Source organism: Silene latifolia, chromosome 1 (assembly GCF_048544455.1).
Source record: "Silene latifolia isolate original U9 population chromosome 1, ASM4854445v1, whole genome shotgun sequence".
NCBI lineage: Eukaryota > Viridiplantae > Streptophyta > Magnoliopsida > Caryophyllales > Caryophyllaceae > Silene > Silene latifolia.
In genome coordinates, this window is record NC_133526.1 from 8,351,236 (window position 1) to 8,357,428 (window position 6,193).

Here is a 6,193-nt window from a genome sequence, read left to right on the forward strand (position 1 = left end):
GGGTTTAGGTTAAGAATTAATGACCCATTTATGTAAGTGGGTCGACACGAACACGACACGATATTTAATTGGGTTGGGTTAGGGTTGACCTCTCTAAACACGAACCCGACACGAATGACCTGTTTAGTAAATTAATCCTAATTTTTCTTAATCCTCCATTACATAAATATACTTAAACTTTCAAAATATGGACGTGACACGAAAACACGACACGAATCCGACACGAAATTAACGGGTTAGAGTTGAGGCCTTATGACCCATTTATGTAAGTGAGTCGACACGAACACGATACGAGATTTAATTGGGTCGGGTTTGAGTTGGTGGGATTGTGACCCATTTACATGTGACATGAACACGAACCCGACACGACCCGATCTGTTTGTCAGGTCTAGTTTTTTTTCTCTTTATTGTTATCCTTATCCCCTTATATACTCCGTATATCTTATAATCCCTCCCCTTATATAGAAGAGAATAAGACAAGTTACTATTTCTAATGAACGAGTTTGAAAGTCTTATAGAACATTATCGAATAGGTGTTTCGAAATTCAAATTCGGGTGTCACATAATTCTAAAAAAAAGTGAAATATACTAATCCTTTATGGTCTCTTGATACGTACTTGATTCTAAGTATTAAATAGCCTCTAAAGCTTTGTTATCTCGAATTCTAGCAAAATTTATTAAATACAAATCATCATAAGTGTAAGTCAATCGGGGCGCTTTAATAGCCCTTATGATTAATATAAAGATAGTTGTTTCGAAGTTCAAATCCGGGTGTCACATAATTCTAAAAAAATTGAAATATCCTAATCCATTACGGTCTCTTGATATGTACTTGATTCTAAGCATTAAGAAGCCTCTAAAGCTCGGTTATCTCGAATTTTAACAAAATTTATTAAGTATTAATCATCATAAGTGTAAGCCAATGGGGGCGCTTTGATAACCCTTATGATTAATATAAAGACAGGTGTAAAATTAGTGAATAGTTTACATTTGCTATATTTTGATAGAGAGAATAAAGTAAATGTAAACTATTGACTGGACGAAGGAAGTATATATTTTGTTTGAACCATATACCTACCATTCAAATATGGACAATTTACTTACACATGTCATTCTTATAAGTTAATCATTTCAAATTTGTTTGTTCAATTAATAAGACCGTCTTACATAATCATAATCATAACAACAACAACAACAACAACAACAACAACAACAACAACAACAACAACAATAATAATAATAGTTAAAATTTAAATTTAAATTAAAACTAAAATTAAAATTAATCTTGTAATTACTGATACATACATAAAGTTCATTTTTATGTTCTTTCTTTCACAAAGCACATGTAATGTATACTCATATGATCATCTTATTGCTATCATCCCACCGTAAAGGAGTAAAAGATAAATCTGTCTATGTTTTTTGCCACTATAAGCAAACATACAATTTTGTGACAACAAAATTATAATTTCTTAAATTTTAATTTTAACCGTTAATAATAGAAACTCTTAAGAGCTTTCTTTCACAATAGTTAAGTGACTCAAAAGATTTTGAGTTGATTCTCAAGTTTTAAGGATGACTTATATTTATAATTATAAGATCACCCTACCTTATGCATGCTAATATTTCAATGTGGGAGAAATCTACTATTTATACGTAGTATTTTCACAACACCTCAATTATTTTTCAATGTGTGACAAATAACATACTAATAAATACACCATCTTTTTCACACCTAGCTCGACATCCTACCCGAATCCCGAAATACGGACAATTTCTATTCATTATATCTAATAGTAGTTATATTTAATATTTAATAATATGAGCAAATACTAACAAATTAATCTTTTCTAGAGTCTAAAGTTTTTTGCACGTATATAGGTAACATTTGTGCAATTTTATCTTATTGCTAATAAACTAATCTTATCTAAAGTTCAAAGTTTTTCTTACGTATAAAATTAACATTATTTTCTTATAAATATTATGTAGTTTTTAAGGGTTAGACTCTCTATATGAAAATAAAAAATGTTAAAACTTGAAAATTTAACATTACGTAATGTTACTTTTAAAGTCTCTTATATAATAAGAATACTACTGATTTATGTTCGTTATTTAAAAATCCAGCTTAAAAATTGATACACATACTCACATTAGCTTATCAAGTTCATCTCTTTTATTACCACAAAACTCACCCTTAACTTGACATGATACTAAGTCCCAAAACTTCGTACTCACTGTCCCAATAAAAGGTGCTAAACCACCTGTAGTTTTCAGTTCATACCACACATGTTCCACAATTCTCTTGCCACAACTATGTCCACCAATGCCTTATCTAAAACAAGATTAAAAGTAGTATAACAGTCTCTCACAACTGTGTCCCATTAACAGAATATTACTATACCATGACAACAATAGAACCATACTCAACTCTGTTGAGTTTATGGATTCAAGTACCTAAGAGGGTGAGGGGGTGAATTAGGTACTATTTTAAAAATTTTGTAACTACAACTTTATTGGTTAAAGTGAGTTCCAAGAACAAAAGAGATAAAATAATACTTCGAGTAATATTGCAAGATTAAACGAGTATTGGAATGAATGTTTGCTGAAGTATGAAAGTAACAACTGTTTTGACTGTAGCTATTTGTCTCAATTTATGAAATACGGACTGCAGATCAAATGTGACAGTATGATGAATTGTTACTTCGAAGGTTAAGCAAAGCAAAACAAACGAACGAAATAAATTGCAGCGGAAATAAAGTAAGATAATGGAACACGAGATTTTTGAATTGGTTCGACAAGAAACTCAAGTGCCTACGTCCAATCTACTTTTTATTACTTTCTTTTAGTGATCTCCGACAACTAAAAGACCTGTACAATAAAAGACACCAACCTACTCCGGTTGTAAAGCAAGTCCAAGAACTACTCCGTTCTTATGAAAAGCCAACTCGCAACCTACTCCGGTTGCCAAGAGTTGAAGACTACTCCGTCCTAAACTCTACTAACACACTTAGAATGTTATAGGATCAAGTTTCCACTAACATATTCTTAGCCAAGAATAGAGATGGACAACTTTTACAAGATCAACAATTCTTAAGCAAGAGAGTTTAGTATGTTAAAGTAACAGTAGCCACGACTGTAACAACTTGAAGACTTTTATAAGATTTTGCAAAGACACGGTTTTAAGCTTTTAAAAACAAATTGCAAACTCAGAAAATATTTCAGAAAAGTCTTAAGATTTTATGAGGGAGATGGCTCGCCTTTTATAGAGAGAATGGGTGAGGAGGTTGCTAGGGTTTTGAAGGGTCAAAGACCACACATGTGAAGAGCTTTGACAACCACCCAAAACTTGCACCAAAGAGGGCTCTTTTGCAAAGGCAAAAATAGAGAAAGAGTGTTTGAAAGATATCCATAAAAGCTCATGCAAATTCAGAAAACAAAGAAGAAAAACAAGTCACATGATGACAAGTTTACACAAATATGGCAAAAAGCATTTCTTGTTTTCTAAAAGACCAAAGGGTTGAATTTGCACAAAGAGGAAACATTTTGAAATTAATAATTAATCAAACCACTCTTTATTGAAGGCCAACTCCTAATAAAAATCTGAAGTTTATCTTTGAAAAATAAGAGTCACGTGAAAGGATTTTTTGAAAGATAAAAAAGGCTTCAAGTGTTACGAGTTGTGGCAACAATCCAAGCAGCTGTTTACTAATGAAAGTAACAGTCGTCTTGACTGTTTCTATTACTCTAAGATACTCTACTTTCTCACTTGTACATTAGATGACACTAAGACTCAATACAAAGGGATGATTAACAACTTCAACACTTCTTAATCCATGCTTGATTTAATCATTAATCCTGAAAAGGTAAACTAAGATAGCACAAATCAAATGGGCATGTTATCATCAATATAAGGAACCCAACAAACTCTCTTTCATATCATACTTCATTCTCACTCTCAAGCCGACACTGGTAATAAACATCGGGAAACAAAACAACGGTCTATATGCCCCGACCGACACTGACAGGGAACAACAGTAAACAAACAACAATCTATGACAACACGAAAAAAAATACTCGTATCACAACACGAATTACCGTGCACAGTGCACATCAACCACATCGATAGTCATCGCAACTTTTACAATCTCATAACACTGACTCAACACAACTTCCTTGACCACATGAGTTTCTTAAAACTGCTCTACTAGATCACGACACAACATATTACACGAAATCACGGATACCAACCTTATGAATATTATCCATACCATGACTCGTGTGGTCAAAACCTCACACAAACATTTACACATATCGTGGACCCATAATCGAATGTAACTAGCCAATCCTGATTACGTAAGTTACCACTTGATAATGAATACCTCTCATCCGGACTTAACTCAGGTGCCCTTCATAACATATCCTCTCATACACACAATTATCACCACCGGGCGAACGTAGCCATATCATCACTACCCAACTTCCAGCGAACACCTCATATATCCACCTTTTATACTCCCTTACAACCATACATACTAATCAGTCTCCACAAAATCAACCCCATTAGAACTAACTTCCCTAATGTAACATCATCCTCAACCACTACTGACAATACTATAACACCAACATCCTTCATGCGACTACTCTCTTACTATCACTTCTTAATATAACAATCCGTTTCCTCTCTTAGGTTATCATCCCAAATAACGAACATCAAATCCATCAACAAAATCTACCTCATCATTATTTCCAATTCTATCATTTATTACGTCGTAACCTAACCCTCCACCAAAATCTCATATCGTATAAACACTCTGCCAACTTTATACTCCCTTAATACCTCGAAACCGACGGCTAACATGTCGTCCTGAACTCCTATATAACTATTAACTCACATCCTCTCATAATGCTATCGTGCATTTCCATGATTCCTTACTTTCATATCCCATAACTTTGGTCAACGTTCTCCCAACTTACTTCCATCCAATAATACCGATTAATAATTCATCTCCTTCCTTCTCCTACCTAACTCTTTAGTAATCTGATTACCTTCTTGTTGCTCCACGACTCAAATTTCATTAAATTGTTACTCCGTATATTGTAACAAAAATTACAAAATTAGTTATATGCTTCAAATGCGTAAAAATAAGCATAAGTTTTTGTAATTAAACTAACAATCTTCTTTTTTTAATCATAAACTTATTTCGAGTAAAAATGTAAAATTCGTTCTATTTTAATTCTTAGTATTTTTACACATTAACAATTGTAGATAATTACAAATAAAATTCAAAGTTCATTTATATATTATTATTATTAGCTCTAAATGTTAAGTTCTCTCCACATGACATTCTAAAATACCGTGCATTCGCACGGGCTCTATAATAGTTTTTAAGAATCAGTTACCACTATCATATTCAGTTTAAGTGTTTTGTAATGTTGCATTCACGATATGACATTATCATATTGACTTTAATTTTAGTGAATATGACAAAGTTGTATAATGAATTTGTGCTTTATAATGCGATATTGACAATATAACACTATTATATTCACTTTTAGTTTAGTGAATATAATAGTGTAGTTTGATAAATATGTATCATGTAGTGTCATATTCATCCCATGCCTCTATTATATTCACTATCAATTTAGTGAATATGACTCTATTTGTTCAAATACATTGAACAATGACGATATTGAACGTTTTATTCGATATCAAAACCGCATAATACAAAATAATTTACAGGAATCAAAATAATTATGTGATATGATATGAATATGTCAATTACGTGATGTGAATATATGGAGAAAACTAAAACAAATAACAAAATATATCAAATATAATCTCTATTTGTAGAGAAATAAAAATTATAAATAATAATATATTTTTTATAATTTTATTTTATAATTTATTAAATTTAATATTTATTTATTATAAGAAAAATATATGAGGAGATAGTATCATGCACTAATCGCACTATAGTCGTGATTGCATGGTATAATTTACCCTTAAAGTTTCTCCCCCTAATAAGGCAGGTTGGTATAAAAGTTAGCAAGTTGCGACACAAATACAGAAGTTGCCCCCCACTAATAGGCAATAGCTATGAAATCTCACTGTTCCAAAAATAGAAGGGATACCTATTCGACATAAGCATGAACCGAGTATATAAGTCTAACATAGAAGCTCAATAATTTGTTT